At 47.3% G+C, this 17423-nt stretch overlaps 12 non-coding genes and 1 pseudogene across 12 annotated transcripts; all 13 read right to left on the bottom strand.

Moving 5' to 3' along the window:
* Positions 1-603: 603 nt before the first annotated feature.
* LOC142286688 (U2 spliceosomal RNA) lies at positions 604-787 on the bottom strand. Its single transcript, XR_012747769.1, has one exon. It is a non-coding gene; the product is annotated as a U2 spliceosomal RNA (small nuclear RNA).
* Positions 788-2123: 1336 nt separating this feature from the next.
* Positions 2124-2314, bottom strand: LOC142286717 (U2 spliceosomal RNA). The gene has a single exon (XR_012747793.1). It is a non-coding gene; the product is annotated as a U2 spliceosomal RNA (small nuclear RNA).
* Positions 2315-3431: 1117 nt separating this feature from the next.
* LOC142286715 (U2 spliceosomal RNA) lies at positions 3432-3622 on the bottom strand. Its single transcript, XR_012747791.1, has one exon. It is a non-coding gene; the product is annotated as a U2 spliceosomal RNA (small nuclear RNA).
* A 1117-nt stretch (positions 3623-4739) lies between these two features.
* On the bottom strand, positions 4740-4937 carry LOC142286683 (U2 spliceosomal RNA). The gene has a single exon (XR_012747765.1). It is a non-coding gene; the product is annotated as a U2 spliceosomal RNA (small nuclear RNA).
* A 642-nt stretch (positions 4938-5579) lies between these two features.
* On the bottom strand, positions 5580-5706 carry LOC142286695 (U2 spliceosomal RNA; annotated as a pseudogene).
* Positions 5707-6823: 1117 nt separating this feature from the next.
* Positions 6824-7014, bottom strand: LOC142286714 (U2 spliceosomal RNA). The gene has a single exon (XR_012747790.1). It is a non-coding gene; the product is annotated as a U2 spliceosomal RNA (small nuclear RNA).
* A 1117-nt stretch (positions 7015-8131) lies between these two features.
* On the bottom strand, positions 8132-8322 carry LOC142286713 (U2 spliceosomal RNA). Its single transcript, XR_012747789.1, has one exon. It is a non-coding gene; the product is annotated as a U2 spliceosomal RNA (small nuclear RNA).
* A 1117-nt stretch (positions 8323-9439) lies between these two features.
* Positions 9440-9623, bottom strand: LOC142286686 (U2 spliceosomal RNA). The gene has a single exon (XR_012747767.1). It is a non-coding gene; the product is annotated as a U2 spliceosomal RNA (small nuclear RNA).
* Positions 9624-10959: 1336 nt separating this feature from the next.
* On the bottom strand, positions 10960-11150 carry LOC142286712 (U2 spliceosomal RNA). The gene has a single exon (XR_012747788.1). It is a non-coding gene; the product is annotated as a U2 spliceosomal RNA (small nuclear RNA).
* Positions 11151-12267: 1117 nt separating this feature from the next.
* Positions 12268-12458, bottom strand: LOC142286711 (U2 spliceosomal RNA). The gene has a single exon (XR_012747787.1). It is a non-coding gene; the product is annotated as a U2 spliceosomal RNA (small nuclear RNA).
* A 1117-nt stretch (positions 12459-13575) lies between these two features.
* LOC142286710 (U2 spliceosomal RNA) lies at positions 13576-13766 on the bottom strand. Its single transcript, XR_012747786.1, has one exon. It is a non-coding gene; the product is annotated as a U2 spliceosomal RNA (small nuclear RNA).
* Positions 13767-14883: 1117 nt separating this feature from the next.
* Positions 14884-15074, bottom strand: LOC142286709 (U2 spliceosomal RNA). Its single transcript, XR_012747785.1, has one exon. It is a non-coding gene; the product is annotated as a U2 spliceosomal RNA (small nuclear RNA).
* A 1117-nt stretch (positions 15075-16191) lies between these two features.
* On the bottom strand, positions 16192-16382 carry LOC142286708 (U2 spliceosomal RNA). The gene has a single exon (XR_012747784.1). It is a non-coding gene; the product is annotated as a U2 spliceosomal RNA (small nuclear RNA).
* Between the last annotated feature and the right edge of the window lie 1041 nt (positions 16383-17423).

The following is a 17423-nucleotide window of genomic DNA, read 5'->3' as shown; positions in this document are numbered from 1 at the left end:
TGCGCAGCTTGTTTTCTAGGCAGCAGCGCTATTGTGATGTCATCGGGGGGCATTGTGACAAGCCGCCAGTGTTCCGTCTCTTCATGTTGTGCACTGTTCAAACCGAAAATACATCAACAGGCAGGCTACAGAAAAGCTTACTAACAAAGGTTAGAGAGGGGCTTTCTCAGAGGGCTTTTTACAGTTTGTCTATTCCCAATTAGCCGGTTTAGTATACTTAATGAAAGTACTAATTCTTTCATAGGCCGCCCATTCTTAGTATTTGACGTTCAGGTAACAACAGGTAACTTTATTTGGAGTGGAAGCAGAGAGATAACACCAGATGCCAATTGTAGATCCTCTCACACCTGTGGTCACTGCAGCATCTGACTCCACTTTGTCCAAAAGGGATCTATTCCATTCAATTACACATGATCTAGATTAGACTGACAACAAGATACTGCACGGGACATAGCAGAGTTGGTGAAGTTGAGTGGTGATGAGTTTGCTATTTGGATGAATAAAGCAAGTAAAAAGTGTGTTAGATAAAAATTCATTTCAATTCGCTAATCGGGCTAATATGAATCAGGTGAATCGAGTTCTGCTTTTGGAAACTGGGTTAAGAAGGGGTGCACCGTTCCTGGAGGTACTGCAATACCAGGTCAATGCGTGGAGTGGACAGAGCAAGCTCTTTTTCCATCTCCCTGTTCTAAAAATCCATTTAATATATGGTCCCCAGATAGGGGACGTATCAGATATTAAACTGATAAGAACAGATGAGATTTCATCCGCAATTTTCAGAATCAAGGTAGCCCCGAAGGCCAGCAGGCCACCACACAAAAGCGCAGTGCCTGGGTGATCGCCTCCCGAGCCCAGGAACCACCAGCCACAAGGGGACGTAAGCACCAAAAGGCGCAACAATCCCCGAGGCCGGCGGCTGTGCAAGCCCGGGCCCCTCCCAGCCAAGACCAAGGCAAACCCAATGAAGGGACTACACTTGATCTTAGCCAAAAGGCCGAGAAGCGATAACCAGAATTGGTTTGGGCCTCGAGTGGCACCCTGGCCTATGCCGGACACATCTTAGGGAGAGAGAGCGAGAGCGAGACAAACCCACGCCTACACAAGACATTTTGTCACCCAAGCCAACCCTTGAAAAGGCTGCTTTGCAGAGCAAAAACAAGAAGAATGGTGCGTTTTGCAGCCGCCGCCCACTGCAATGAATCTGAATAACTCCTCCTTTAGGGCGCAAGCAACTCCCCTCCCCCTTGCAGTCTTTCCAATTCACGATACAAAAAGACGGACAGGACAGGTTGCCTGACTTTCCGTCACTGCCACCCTTTGCCATCCTTACCCGTAGAAAGCCCTTTCATCATCCCCAAACCCTAATCTTTTCCCTTTCCTTCCCAGCCCCCAAACCCTGCCCTCTGTACCTTTCTCACCACCCGCTTCCCTTCTCCTGTCATCCCCCTACCACCCGGGAAAAAAAGAGATTGCCCCCTCCTTCCACTAGCCCACCCTCCCACCCAAAGAACAACTTCTTCTGCGCAGCTTGTTTTCTAGGCAGCAGCGCTATTGTGATGTCATCGGGGGGCATTGTGACAAGCCGCCAGTGTTCCGTCTCTTCATGTTGTGCACTGTTCAAACCGAAAATACATCAACAGGCAGGCTACAGAAAAGCTTACTAACAAAGGTTAGAGAGGGGCTTTCTCAGAGGGCTTTTTACAGTTTGTCTATTCCCAATTAGCCGGTTTAGTATACTTAATGAAAGTACTAATTCTTTCATAGGCCGCCCATTCTTAGTATTTGACGTTCAGGTAACAACAGGTAACTTTATTTGGAGTGGAAGCAGAGAGATAACACCAGATGCCAATTGTAGATCCTCTCACACCTGTGGTCACTGCAGCATCTGACTCCACTTTGTCCAAAAGGGATCTATTCCATTCAATTACACATGATCTAGATTAGACTGACAACAAGATACTGCACGGGACATAGCAGAGTTGGTGAAGTTGAGTGGTGATGAGTTTGCTATTTGGATGAATAAAGCAAGTAAAAAGTGTGTTAGATAAAAATTCATTTCAATTCGCTAATCGGGCTAATATGAATCAGGTGAATCGAGTTCTGCTTTTGGAAACTGGGTTAAGAAGGGGTGCACCGTTCCTGGAGGTACTGCAATACCAGGTCAATGCGTGGAGTGGACAGAGCAAGCTCTTTTTCCATCTCCCTGTTCTAAAAATCCATTTAATATATGGTCCCCAGATAGGGGACGTATCAGATATTAAACTGATAAGAACAGATACTACACTTGATCTTAGCCAAAAGGCCGAGAAGCGATAACCAGAATTGGTTTGGGCCTCGAGTGGCACCCTGGCCTATGCCGGACACATCTTAGGGAGAGAGAGCGAGAGGGAGACAAACCCACGCCTACACAAGACATTTTGTCACCCAAGCCAACCCTTGAAAAGGCTGCTTTGCAGAGCAAAAACAAGAAGAATGGTGCGTTTTGCAGCCGCCGCCCACTGCAATGAATCTGAATAACTCCTCCTTTAGGGCGCAAGCAACTCCCCTCCCCCTTGCAGTCTTTCCAATTCACGATACAAAAAGACGGACAGGACAGGTTGCCTGACTTTCCGTCACTGCCACCCTTTGCCATCCTTACCCGTAGAAAGCCCTTTCATCATCCCCAAACCCTAATCTTTTCCCTTTCCTTCCCAGCCCCCAAACCCTGCCCTCTGTACCTTTCTCACCACCCGCTTCCCTTCTCCTGTCATCCCCCTACCACCCGGGAAAAAAAGAGATTGCCCCCTCCTTCCACTAGCCCACCCTCCCACCCAAAGAACAACTTCTTCTGCGCAGCTTGTTTTCTAGGCAGCAGCGCTATTGTGATGTCATCGGGGGGCATTGTGACAAGCCGCCAGTGTTCCGTCTCTTCATGTTGTGCACTGTTCAAACCGAAAATACATCAACAGGCAGGCTACAGAAAAGCTTACTAACAAAGGTTAGAGAGGGGCTTTCTCAGAGGGCTTTTTACAGTTTGTCTATTCCCAATTAGCCGGTTTAGTATACTTAATGAAAGTACTAATTCTTTCATAGGCCGCCCATTCTTAGTATTTGACGTTCAGGTAACAACAGGTAACTTTATTTGGAGTGGAAGCAGAGAGATAACACCAGATGCCAATTGTAGATCCTCTCACACCTGTGGTCACTGCAGCATCTGACTCCACTTTGTCCAAAAGGGATCTATTCCATTCAATTACACATGATCTAGATTAGACTGACAACAAGATACTGCACGGGACATAGCAGAGTTGGTGAAGTTGAGTGGTGATGAGTTTGCTATTTGGATGAATAAAGCAAGTAAAAAGTGTGTTAGATAAAAATTCATTTCAATTCGCTAATCGGGCTAATATGAATCAGGTGAATCGAGTTCTGCTTTTGGAAACTGGGTTAAGAAGGGGTGCACCGTTCCTGGAGGTACTGCAATACCAGGTCAATGCGTGGAGTGGACAGAGCAAGCTCTTTTTCCATCTCCCTGTTCTAAAAATCCATTTAATATATGGTCCCCAGATAGGGGACGTATCAGATATTAAACTGATAAGAACAGATACTACACTTGATCTTAGCCAAAAGGCCGAGAAGCGATAACCAGAATTGGTTTGGGCCTCGAGTGGCACCCTGGCCTATGCCGGACACATCTTAGGGAGAGAGAGCGAGAGGGAGACAAACCCACGCCTACACAAGACATTTTGTCACCCAAGCCAACCCTTGAAAAGGCTGCTTTGCAGAGCAAAAACAAGAAGAATGGTGCGTTTTGCAGCCGCCGCCCACTGCAATGAATCTGAATAACTCCTCCTTTAGGGCGCAAGCAACTCCCCTCCCCCTTGCAGTCTTTCCAATTCACGATACAAAAAGACGGACAGGACAGGTTGCCTGACTTTCCGTCACTGCCACCCTTTGCCATCCTTACCCGTAGAAAGCCCTTTCATCATCCCCAAACCCTAATCTTTTCCCTTTCCTTCCCAGCCCCCAAACCCTGCCCTCTGTACCTTTCTCACCACCCGCTTCCCTTCTCCTGTCATCCCCCTACCACCCGGGAAAAAAAGAGATTGCCCCCTCCTTCCACTAGCCCACCCTCCCACCCAAAGAACAACTTCTTCTGCGCAGCTTGTTTTCTAGGCAGCAGCGCTATTGTGATGTCATCGGGGGGCATTGTGACAAGCCGCCAGTGTTCCGTCTCTTCATGTTGTGCACTGTTCAAACCGAAAATACATCAACAGGCAGGCTACAGAAAAGCTTACTAACAAAGGTTAGAGAGGGGCTTTCTCAGAGGGCTTTTTACAGTTTGTCTATTCCCAATTAGCCGGTTTAGTATACTTAATGAAAGTACTAATTCTTTCATAGGCCGCCCATTCTTAGTATTTGACGTTCAGGTAACAACAGGTAACTTTATTTGGAGTGGAAGCAGAGAGATAACACCAGATGCCAATTGTAGATCCTCTCACACCTGTGGTCACTGCAGCATCTGACTCCACTTTGTCCAAAAGGGATCTATTCCATTCAATTACACATGATCTAGATTAGACTGACAACAAGATACTGCACGGGACATAGCAGAGTTGGTGAAGTTGAGTGGTGATGAGTTTGCTATTTGGATGAATAAAGCAAGTAAAAAGTGTGTTAGATAAAAATTCATTTCAATTCGCTAATCGGGCTAATATGAATCAGGTGAATCGAGTTCTGCTTTTGGAAACTGGGTTAAGAAGGGGTGCACCGTTCCTGGAGGTACTGCAATACCAGGTCAATGCGTGGAGTGGACAGAGCAAGCTCTTTTTCCATCTCCCTGTTCTAAAAATCCATTTAATATATGGTCCCCAGATAGGGGACGTATCAGATATTAAACTGATAAGAACAGATTTTTTGATTTAATGAAGCTTTCCAAAGCACCGCAAAAAATGCATGACCGAAGTCACACCAAAAACAGTGCAAAGGCTAGGATTCGTGTGGACCCCTCCGTGAGGAGAGGGTCCCCAAAAATCAACCCCGTCCCTCCGAGCCAGAAGGCCACAGCAAGGGTCAGGGATCTTCGGTGCTCCCCCAAGCCGAAGCCTGGTTGAGCCTTGTCGTTGCTCCCAGCGTCCACCCAGGCATCTTACCCAAGTGGAGTAGAGAGCTACTAGTTGTTGGTTTCGCAGCCGAAACTGCCCGGACCGTCAACCGGTGTTGGTTTCTCAGCCCAAGGCTAACCGGACCTCCAACCGGGTGTTGGTTTCTCAGCCGAAGCTGACCCGGACCTCCAACCGGGTGTTGGTTTCTCAGCCGAAGCTGACCCGGACCTCCAACCGGGTGTTGGTTTCTCAGCCCAAAGCTGAACGGACCTCCGACCATGATTATAAAAATTTCCCTTCCTAGCCAGAAGGCCGGGATAGAGCAATATGCTCAGAAAGTATGAAAGGGCAAGGTACGGTGTGCTACAGAGCCCAAGGCTCGCCGGGGTCCCAAGCCAGCAAGCTCAGACTCACTCCAGGGTCGTCAGTCCTGGGGCACCTTGCACCATAGCCCCCACACTTACTCAGTCTAATAGCCTCGATCCTGGTAGGGCCATGTTTTCCTCTAGATGAATATACTATACATCCAGAGTACTAGCAAGCGCAACCTTCCAGTGTGCATTGCATCTGCCGAGCCTCACAGATACTACACTTGATCTTAGCCAAAAGGCCAAGAAGCGATAACCAGAATTGGTTTGGGCCTCGAGTGGCACCCTGGCCTATGCCGGACACATCTTAGGGAGAGAGAGCGAGAGGGAGACAAACCCACGCCTACACAAGACATTTTGTCACCCAAGCCAACCCTTGAAAAGGCTGCTTTGCAGAGCAAAAACAAGAAGAATGGTGCGTTTTGCAGCCGCCGCCCACTGCAATGAATCTGAATAACTCCTCCTTTAGGGCGCAAGCAACTCCCCTTCCCCTTGCAGTCTTTCCAATTCACGATACAAAAAGACGGACAGGACAGGTTGCCTGACTTTCCGTCACTGCCACCCTTTGCCATCCTTACCCGTAGAAAGCCCTTTCATCATCCCCAAACCCTAATCTTTTCCCTTTCCTTCCCAGCCCCCAAACCCTGCCCTCTGTACCTTTCTCACCACCCGCTTCCCTTCTCCTGTCATCCCCCTACCACCCGGGAAAAAAAGAGATTGCCCCCTCCTTCCACTAGCCCACCCTCCCACCCAAAGAACAACTTCTTCTGCGCAGCTTGTTTTCTAGGCAGCAGCGCTATTGTGATGTCATCGGGGGGCATTGTGACAAGCCGCCAGTGTTCCGTCTCTTCATGTTGTGCACTGTTCAAACCGAAAATACATCAACAGGCAGGCTACAGAAAAGCTTACTAACAAAGGTTAGAGAGGGGCTTTCTCAGAGGGCTTTTTACAGTTTGTCTATTCCCAATTAGCCGGTTTAGTATACTTAATGAAAGTACTAATTCTTTCATAGGCCGCCCATTCTTAGTATTTGACGTTCAGGTAACAACAGGTAACTTTATTTGGAGTGGAAGCAGAGAGATAACACCAGATGCCAATTGTAGATCCTCTCACACCTGTGGTCACTGCAGCATCTGACTCCACTTTGTCCAAAAGGGATCTATTCCATTCAATTACACATGATCTAGATTAGACTGACAACAAGATACTGCACGGGACATAGCAAAGTTGGTGAAGTTGAGTGGTGATGAGTTTGCTATTTGGATGAATAAAGCAAGTAAAAAGTGTGTTAGATAAAAATTCATTTCAATTCGCTAATCGGGCTAATATGAATCAGGTGAATCGAGTTCTGCTTTTGGAAACTGGGTTAAGAAGGGGTGCACCGTTCCTGGAGGTACTGCAATACCAGGTCAATGCGTGGAGTGGACAGAGCAAGCTCTTTTTCCATCTCCCTGTTCTAAAAATCCATTTAATATATGGTCCCCAGATAGGGGACGTATCAGATATTAAACTGATAAGAACAGATACTACACTTGATCTTAGCCAAAAGGCCGAGAAGCGATAACCAGAATTGGTTTGGGCCTCGAGTGGCACCCTGGCCTATGCCGGACACATCTTAGGGAGAGAGAGCGAGAGGGAGACAAACCCACGCCTACACAAGACATTTTGTCACCCAAGCCAACCCTTGAAAAGGCTGCTTTGCAGAGCAAAAACAAGAAGAATGGTGCGTTTTGCAGCCGCCGCCCACTGCAATGAATCTGAATAACTCCTCCTTTAGGGCGCAAGCAACTCCCCTCCCCCTTGCAGTCTTTCCAATTCACGATACAAAAAGACGGACAGGACAGGTTGCCTGACTTTCCGTCACTGCCACCCTTTGCCATCCTTACCCGTAGAAAGCCCTTTCATCATCCCCAAACCCTAATCTTTTCCCTTTCCTTCCCAGCCCCCAAACCCTGCCCTCTGTACCTTTCTCACCACCCGCTTCCCTTCTCCTGTCATCCCCCTACCACCCGGGAAAAAAAGAGATTGCCCCCTCCTTCCACTAGCCCACCCTCCCACCCAAAGAACAACTTCTTCTGCGCAGCTTGTTTTCTAGGCAGCAGCGCTATTGTGATGTCATCGGGGGGCATTGTGACAAGCCGCCAGTGTTCCGTCTCTTCATGTTGTGCACTGTTCAAACCGAAAATACATCAACAGGCAGGCTACAGAAAAGCTTACTAACAAAGGTTAGAGAGGGGCTTTCTCAGAGGGCTTTTTACAGTTTGTCTATTCCCAATTAGCCGGTTTAGTATACTTAATGAAAGTACTAATTCTTTCATAGGCCGCCCATTCTTAGTATTTGACGTTCAGGTAACAACAGGTAACTTTATTTGGAGTGGAAGCAGAGAGATAACACCAGATGCCAATTGTAGATCCTCTCACACCTGTGGTCACTGCAGCATCTGACTCCACTTTGTCCAAAAGGGATCTATTCCATTCAATTACACATGATCTAGATTAGACTGACAACAAGATACTGCACGGGACATAGCAGAGTTGGTGAAGTTGAGTGGTGATGAGTTTGCTATTTGGATGAATAAAGCAAGTAAAAAGTGTGTTAGATAAAAATTCATTTCAATTCGCTAATCGGGCTAATATGAATCAGGTGAATCGAGTTCTGCTTTTGGAAACTGGGTTAAGAAGGGGTGCACCGTTCCTGGAGGTACTGCAATACCAGGTCAATGCGTGGAGTGGACAGAGCAAGCTCTTTTTCCATCTCCCTGTTCTAAAAATCCATTTAATATATGGTCCCCAGATAGGGGACGTATCAGATATTAAACTGATAAGAACAGATACTACACTTGATCTTAGCCAAAAGGCCGAGAAGCGATAACCAGAATTGGTTTGGGCCTCGAGTGGCACCCTGGCCTATGCCGGACACATCTTAGGGAGAGAGAGCGAGAGGGAGACAAACCCACGCCTACACAAGACATTTTGTCACCCAAGCCAACCCTTGAAAAGGCTGCTTTGCAGAGCAAAAACAAGAAGAATGGTGCGTTTTGCAGCCGCCGCCCACTGCAATGAATCTGAATAACTCCTCCTTTAGGGCGCAAGCAACTCCCCTCCCCCTTGCAGTCTTTCCAATTCACGATACAAAAAGACGGACAGGACAGGTTGCCTGACTTTCCGTCACTGCCACCCTTTGCCATCCTTACCCGTAGAAAGCCCTTTCATCATCCCCAAACCCTAATCTTTTCCCTTTCCTTCCCAGCCCCCAAACCCTGCCCTCTGTACCTTTCTCACCACCCGCTTCCCTTCTCCTGTCATCCCCCTACCACCCGGGAAAAAAAGAGATTGCCCCCTCCTTCCACTAGCCCACCCTCCCACCCAAAGAACAACTTCTTCTGCGCTGCTTGTTTTCTAGGCAGCAGCGCTATTGTGATGTCATCGGGGGGCATTGTGACAAGCCGCCAGTGTTCCGTCTCTTCATGTTGTGCACTGTTCAAACCGAAAATACATCAACAGGCAGGCTACAGAAAAGCTTACTAACAAAGGTTAGAGAGGGGCTTTCTCAGAGGGCTTTTTACAGTTTGTCTATTCCCAATTAGCCGGTTTAGTATACTTAATGAAAGTACTAATTCTTTCATAGGCCGCCCATTCTTAGTATTTGACGTTCAGGTAACAACAGGTAACTTTATTTGGAGTGGAAGCAGAGAGATAACACCAGATGCCAATTGTAGATCCTCTCACACCTGTGGTCACTGCAGCATCTGACTCCACTTTGTCCAAAAGGGATCTATTCCATTCAATTACACATGATCTAGATTAGACTGACAACAAGATACTGCACGGGACATAGCAGAGTTGGTGAAGTTGAGTGGTGATGAGTTTGCTATTTGGATGAATAAAGCAAGTAAAAAGTGTGTTAGATAAAAATTCATTTCAATTCGCTAATCGGGCTAATATGAATCAGGTGAATCGAGTTCTGCTTTTGGAAACTGGGTTAAGAAGGGGTGCACCGTTCCTGGAGGTACTGCAATACCAGGTCAATGCGTGGAGTGGACAGAGCAAGCTCTTTTTCCATCTCCCTGTTCTAAAAATCCATTTAATATATGGTCCCCAGATAGGGGACGTATCAGATATTAAACTGATAAGAACAGATGAGATTTCATCCGCAATTTTCAGAATCAAGGTAGCCCCGAAGGCCAGCAGGCCACCACACAAAAGCGCAGTGCCTGGGTGATCGCCTCCCGAGCCCAGGAACCACCAGCCACAAGGGGACGTAAGCACCAAAAGGCGCAACAATCCCCGAGGCCGGCGGTTGTGCAAGCCCGGGCCCCTCCCAGCCAAGACCAAGGCAAACCCAATGAAGGGACTACACTTGATCTTAGCCAAAAGGCCGAGAAGCGATAACCAGAATTGGTTTGGGCCTCGAGTGGCACCCTGGCCTATGCCGGACACATCTTAGGGAGAGAGAGCGAGAGGGAGACAAACCCACGCCTACACAAGACATTTTGTCACCCAAGCCAACCCTTGAAAAGGCTGCTTTGCAGAGCAAAAACAAGAAGAATGGTGCGTTTTGCAGCCGCCGCCCACTGCAATGAATCTGAATAACTCCTCCTTTAGGGCGCAAGCAACTCCCCTCCCCCTTGCAGTCTTTCCAATTCACGATACAAAAAGACGGACAGGACAGGTTGCCTGACTTTCCGTCACTGCCACCCTTTGCCATCCTTACCCGTAGAAAGCCCTTTCATCATCCCCAAACCCTAATCTTTTCCCTTTCCTTCCCAGCCCCCAAACCCTGCCCTCTGTACCTTTCTCACCACCCGCTTCCCTTCTCCTGTCATCCCCCTACCACCCGGGAAAAAAAGAGATTGCCCCCTCCTTCCACTAGCCCACCCTCCCACCCAAAGAACAACTTCTTCTGCGCAGCTTGTTTTCTAGGCAGCAGCGCTATTGTGATGTCATCGGGGGGCATTGTGACAAGCCGCCAGTGTTCCGTCTCTTCATGTTGTGCACTGTTCAAACCGAAAATACATCAACAGGCAGGCTACAGAAAAGCTTACTAACAAAGGTTAGAGAGGGGCTTTCTCAGAGGGCTTTTTACAGTTTGTCTATTCCCAATTAGCCGGTTTAGTATACTTAATGAAAGTACTAATTCTTTCATAGGCCGCCCATTCTTAGTATTTGACGTTCAGGTAACAACAGGTAACTTTATTTGGAGTGGAAGCAGAGAGATAACACCAGATGCCAATTGTAGATCCTCTCACACCTGTGGTCACTGCAGCATCTGACTCCACTTTGTCCAAAAGGGATCTATTCCATTCAATTACACATGATCTAGATTAGACTGACAACAAGATACTGCACGGGACATAGCAGAGTTGGTGAAGTTGAGTGGTGATGAGTTTGCTATTTGGATGAATAAAGCAAGTAAAAAGTGTGTTAGATAAAAATTCATTTCAATTCGCTAATCGGGCTAATATGAATCAGGTGAATCGAGTTCTGCTTTTGGAAACTGGGTTAAGAAGGGGTGCACCGTTCCTGGAGGTACTGCAATACCAGGTCAATGCGTGGAGTGGACAGAGCAAGCTCTTTTTCCATCTCCCTGTTCTAAAAATCCATTTAATATATGGTCCCCAGATAGGGGACGTATCAGATATTAAACTGATAAGAACAGATACTACACTTGATCTTAGCCAAAAGGCCGAGAAGCGATAACCAGAATTGGTTTGGGCCTCGAGTGGCACCCTGGCCTATGCCGGACACATCTTAGGGAGAGAGAGCGAGAGGGAGACAAACCCACGCCTACACAAGACATTTTGTCACCCAAGCCAACCCTTGAAAAGGCTGCTTTGCAGAGCAAAAACAAGAAGAATGGTGCGTTTTGCAGCCGCCGCCCACTGCAATGAATCTGAATAACTCCTCCTTTAGGGCGCAAGCAACTCCCCTCCCCCTTGCAGTCTTTCCAATTCACGATACAAAAAGACGGACAGGACAGGTTGCCTGACTTTCCGTCACTGCCACCCTTTGCCATCCTTACCCGTAGAAAGCCCTTTCATCATCCCCAAACCCTAATCTTTTCCCTTTCCTTCCCAGCCCCCAAACCCTGCCCTCTGTACCTTTCTCACCACCCGCTTCCCTTCTCCTGTCATCCCCCTACCACCCGGGAAAAAAAGAGATTGCCCCCTCCTTCCACTAGCCCACCCTCCCACCCAAAGAACAACTTCTTCTGCGCAGCTTGTTTTCTAGGCAGCAGCGCTATTGTGATGTCATCGGGGGGCATTGTGACAAGCCGCCAGTGTTCCGTCTCTTCATGTTGTGCACTGTTCAAACCGAAAATACATCAACAGGCAGGCTACAGAAAAGCTTACTAACAAAGGTTAGAGAGGGGCTTTCTCAGAGGGCTTTTTACAGTTTGTCTATTCCCAATTAGCCGGTTTAGTATACTTAATGAAAGTACTAATTCTTTCATAGGCCGCCCATTCTTAGTATTTGACGTTCAGGTAACAACAGGTAACTTTATTTGGAGTGGAAGCAGAGAGATAACACCAGATGCCAATTGTAGATCCTCTCACACCTGTGGTCACTGCAGCATCTGACTCCACTTTGTCCAAAAGGGATCTATTCCATTCAATTACACATGATCTAGATTAGACTGACAACAAGATACTGCACGGGACATAGCAGAGTTGGTGAAGTTGAGTGGTGATGAGTTTGCTATTTGGATGAATAAAGCAAGTAAAAAGTGTGTTAGATAAAAATTCATTTCAAATCGCTAATCGGGCTAATATGAATCAGGTGAATCGAGTTCTGCTTTTGGAAACTGGGTTAAGAAGGGGTGCACCGTTCCTGGAGGTACTGCAATACCAGGTCAATGCGTGGAGTGGACAGAGCAAGCTCTTTTTCCATCTCCCTGTTCTAAAAATCCATTTAATATATGGTCCCCAGATAGGGGACGTATCAGATATTAAACTGATAAGAACAGATACTACACTTGATCTTAGCCAAAAGGCCGAGAAGCGATAACCAGAATTGGTTTGGGCCTCGAGTGGCACCCTGGCCTATGCCGGACACATCTTAGGGAGAGAGAGCGAGAGGGAGACAAACCCACGCCTACACAAGACATTTTGTCACCCAAGCCAACCCTTGAAAAGGCTGCTTTGCAGAGCAAAAACAAGAAGAATGGTGCGTTTTGCAGCCGCCGCCCACTGCAATGAATCTGAATAACTCCTCCTTTAGGGCGCAAGCAACTCCCCTCCCCCTTGCAGTCTTTCCAATTCACGATACAAAAAGACGGACAGGACAGGTTGCCTGACTTTCCGTCACTGCCACCCTTTGCCATCCTTACCCGTAGAAAGCCCTTTCATCATCCCCAAACCCTAATCTTTTCCCTTTCCTTCCCAGCCCCCAAACCCTGCCCTCTGTACCTTTCTCACCACCCGCTTCCCTTCTCCTGTCATCCCCCTACCACCCGGGAAAAAAAGAGATTGCCCCCTCCTTCCACTAGCCCACCCTCCCACCCAAAGAACAACTTCTTCTGCGCAGCTTGTTTTCTAGGCAGCAGCGCTATTGTGATGTCATCGGGGGGCATTGTGACAAGCCGCCAGTGTTCCGTCTCTTCATGTTGTGCACTGTTCAAACCGAAAATACATCAACAGGCAGGCTACAGAAAAGCTTACTAACAAAGGTTAGAGAGGGGCTTTCTCAGAGGGCTTTTTACAGTTTGTCTATTCCCAATTAGCCGGTTTAGTATACTTAATGAAAGTACTAATTCTTTCATAGGCCGCCCATTCTTAGTATTTGACGTTCAGGTAACAACAGGTAACTTTATTTGGAGTGGAAGCAGAGAGATAACACCAGATGCCAATTGTAGATCCTCTCACACCTGTGGTCACTGCAGCATCTGACTCCACTTTGTCCAAAAGGGATCTATTCCATTCAATTACACATGATCTAGATTAGACTGACAACAAGATACTGCACGGGACATAGCAAAGTTGGTGAAGTTGAGTGGTGATGAGTTTGCTATTTGGATGAATAAAGCAAGTAAAAAGTGTGTTAGATAAAAATTCATTTCAATTCGCTAATCGGGCTAATATGAATCAGGTGAATCGAGTTCTGCTTTTGGAAACTGGGTTAAGAAGGGGTGCACCGTTCCTGGAGGTACTGCAATACCAGGTCAATGCGTGGAGTGGACAGAGCAAGCTCTTTTTCCATCTCCCTGTTCTAAAAATCCATTTAATATATGGTCCCCAGATAGGGGACGTATCAGATATTAAACTGATAAGAACAGATACTACACTTGATCTTAGCCAAAAGGCCGAGAAGCGATAACCAGAATTGGTTTGGGCCTCGAGTGGCACCCTGGCCTATGCCGGACACATCTTAGGGAGAGAGAGCGAGAGGGAGACAAACCCACGCCTACACAAGACATTTTGTCACCCAAGCCAACCCTTGAAAAGGCTGCTTTGCAGAGCAAAAACAAGAAGAATGGTGCGTTTTGCAGCCGCCGCCCACTGCAATGAATCTGAATAACTCCTCCTTTAGGGCGCAAGCAACTCCCCTCCCCCTTGCAGTCTTTCCAATTCACGATACAAAAAGACGGACAGGACAGGTTGCCTGACTTTCCGTCACTGCCACCCTTTGCCATCCTTACCCGTAGAAAGCCCTTTCATCATCCCCAAACCCTAATCTTTTCCCTTTCCTTCCCAGCCCCCAAACCCTGCCCTCTGTACCTTTCTCACCACCCGCTTCCCTTCTCCTGTCATCCCCCTACCACCCGGGAAAAAAAGAGATTGCCCCCTCCTTCCACTAGCCCACCCTCCCACCCAAAGAACAACTTCTTCTGCGCAGCTTGTTTTCTAGGCAGCAGCGCTATTGTGATGTCATCGGGGGGCATTGTGACAAGCCGCCAGTGTTCCGTCTCTTCATGTTGTGCACTGTTCAAACCGAAAATACATCAACAGGCAGGCTACAGAAAAGCTTACTAACAAAGGTTAGAGAGGGGCTTTCTCAGAGGGCTTTTTACAGTTTGTCTATTCCCAATTAGCCGGTTTAGTATACTTAATGAAAGTACTAATTCTTTCATAGGCCGCCCATTCTTAGTATTTGACGTTCAGGTAACAACAGGTAACTTTATTTGGAGTGGAAGCAGAGAGATAACACCAGATGCCAATTGTAGATCCTCTCACACCTGTGGTCACTGCAGCATCTGACTCCACTTTGTCCAAAAGGGATCTATTCCATTCAATTACACATGATCTAGATTAGACTGACAACAAGATACTGCACGGGACATAGCAGAGTTGGTGAAGTTGAGTGGTGATGAGTTTGCTATTTGGATGAATAAAGCAAGTAAAAAGTGTGTTAGATAAAAATTCATTTCAATTCGCTAATCGGGCTAATATGAATCAGGTGAATCGAGTTCTGCTTTTGGAAACTGGGTTAAGAAGGGGTGCACCGTTCCTGGAGGTACTGCAATACCAGGTCAATGCGTGGAGTGGACAGAGCAAGCTCTTTTTCCATCTCCCTGTTCTAAAAATCCATTTAATATATGGTCCCCAGATAGGGGACGTATCAGATATTAAACTGATAAGAACAGATACTACACTTGATCTTAGCCAAAAGGCCGAGAAGCGATAACCAGAATTGGTTTGGGCCTCGAGTGGCACCCTGGCCTATGTCGGACACATCTTAGGGAGAGAGAGCGAGAGGGAGACAAACCCACGCCTACACAAGACATTTTGTCACCCAAGCCAACCCTTGAAAAGGCTGCTTTGCAGAGCAAAAACAAGAAGAATGGTGCGTTTTGCAGCCGCCGCCCACTGCAATGAATCTGAATAACTCCTCCTTTAGGGCGCAAGCAACTCCCCTCCCCCTTGCAGTCTTTCCAATTCACGATACAAAAAGACGGACAGGACAGGTTGCCTGACTTTCCGTCACTGCCACCCTTTGCCATCCTTACCCGTAGAAAGCCCTTTCATCATCCCCAAACCCTAATCTTTTCCCTTTCCTTCCCAGCCCCCAAACCCTGCCCTCTGTACCTTTCTCACCACCCGCTTCCCTTCTCCTGTCATCCCCCTACCACCCGGGAAAAAAAGAGATTGCCCCCTCCTTCCACTAGCCCACCCTCCCACCCAAAGAACAACTTCTTCTGCGCAGCTTGTTTTCTAGGCAGCAGCGCTATTGTGATGTCATCGGGGGGCATTGTGACAAGCCGCCAGTGTTCCGTCTCTTCATGTTGTGCACTGTTCAAACCGAAAATACATCAACAGGCAGGCTACAGAAAAGCTTACTAACAAAGGTTAGAGAGGGGCTTTCTCAGAGGGCTTTTTACAGTTTGTCTATTCCCAATTAGCCGGTTTAGTATACTTAATGAAAGTACTAATTCTTTCATAGGCCGCCCATTCTTAGTATTTGACGTTCAGGTAACAACAGGTAACTTTATTTGGAGTGGAAGCAGAGAGATAACACCAGATGCCAATTGTAGATCCTCTCACACCTGTGGTCACTGCAGCATCTGACTCCACTTTGTCCAAAAGGGATCTATTCCATTCAATTACACATGATCTAGATTAGACTGACAACAAGATACTGCACGGGACATAGCAGAGTTGGTGAAGTTGAGTGGTGATGAGTTTGCTATTTGGATGAATAAAGCAAGTAAAAAGTGTGTTAGATAAAAATTCATTTCAATTCGCTAATCGGGCTAATATGAATCAGGTGAATCGAGTTCTGCTTTTGGAAACTGGGTTAAGAAGGGGTGCACCGTTCCTGGAGGTACTGCAATACCAGGTCAATGCGTGGAGTGGACAGAGCAAGCTCTTTTTCCATCTCCCTGTTCTAAAAATCCATTTAATATATGGTCCCCAGATAGGGGACGTATCAGATATTAAACTGATAAGAACAGATACTACACTTGATCTTAGCCAAAAGGCCGAGAAGCGATAACCAGAATTGGTTTGGGCCTCGAGTGGCACCCTGGCCTATGCCGGACACATCTTAGGGAGAGAGAGCGAGAGGGAGACAAACCCACGCCTACACAAGACATTTTGTCACCCAAGCCAACCCTTGAAAAGGCTGCTTTGCAGAGCAAAAACAAGAAGAATGGTGCGTTTTGCAGCCGCCGCCCACTGCAATGAATCTGAATAACTCCTCCTTTAGGGCGCAAGCAACTCCCCTCCCCCTTGCAGTCTTTCCAATTCACGATACAAAAAGACGGACAGGACAGGTTGCCTGACTTTCCGTCACTGCCACCCTTTGCCATCCTTACCCGTAGAAAGCCCTTTCATCATCCCCAAACCCTAATCTTTTCCCTTTCCTTCCCAGCCCCCAAACCCTGCCCTCTGTACCTTTCTCACCACCCGCTTCCCTTCTCCTGTCATCCCCCTACCACCCGGGAAAAAAAGAGATTGCCCCCTCCTTCCACTAGCCCACCCTCCCACCCAAAGAACAACTTCTTCTGCGCAGCTTGTTTTCTAGGCAGCAGCGCTATTGTGATGTCATCGGGGGGCATTGTGACAAGCCGCCAGTGTTCCGTCTCTTCATGTTGTGCACTGTTCAAACCGAAAATACATCAACAGGCAGGCTACAGAAAAGCTTACTAACAAAGGTTAGAGAGGGGCTTTCTCAGAGGGCTTTTTACAGTTTGTCTATTCCCAATTAGCCGGTTTAGTATACTTAATGAAAGTACTAATTCTTTCATAGGCCGCCCATTCTTAGTATTTGACGTTCAGGTAACAACAGGTAACTTTATTTGGAGTGGAAGCAGAGAGATAACACCAGATGCCAATTGTAGATCCTCTCACACCTGTGGTCACTGCAGCATCTGACTCCACTTTGTCCAAAAGGGATCTATTCCATTCAATTACACATGATCTAGATTAGACTGACAACAAGATACTGCACGGGACATAGCAGAGTTGGTGAAGTTGAGTGGTGATGAGTTTGCTATTTGGATGAATAAAGCAAGTAAAAAGTGTGTTAGATA

The sequence above is a fragment of the Anomaloglossus baeobatrachus genome, unplaced genomic scaffold (genome assembly GCF_048569485.1).
Source record: "Anomaloglossus baeobatrachus isolate aAnoBae1 unplaced genomic scaffold, aAnoBae1.hap1 Scaffold_694, whole genome shotgun sequence".
Taxonomy (NCBI): Eukaryota; Metazoa; Chordata; class Amphibia; order Anura; family Aromobatidae; genus Anomaloglossus; species Anomaloglossus baeobatrachus.
The sequence above is the reverse complement of the archived record's forward strand: the minus strand, read 5'-3'. Positions and strand labels throughout refer to the sequence as shown.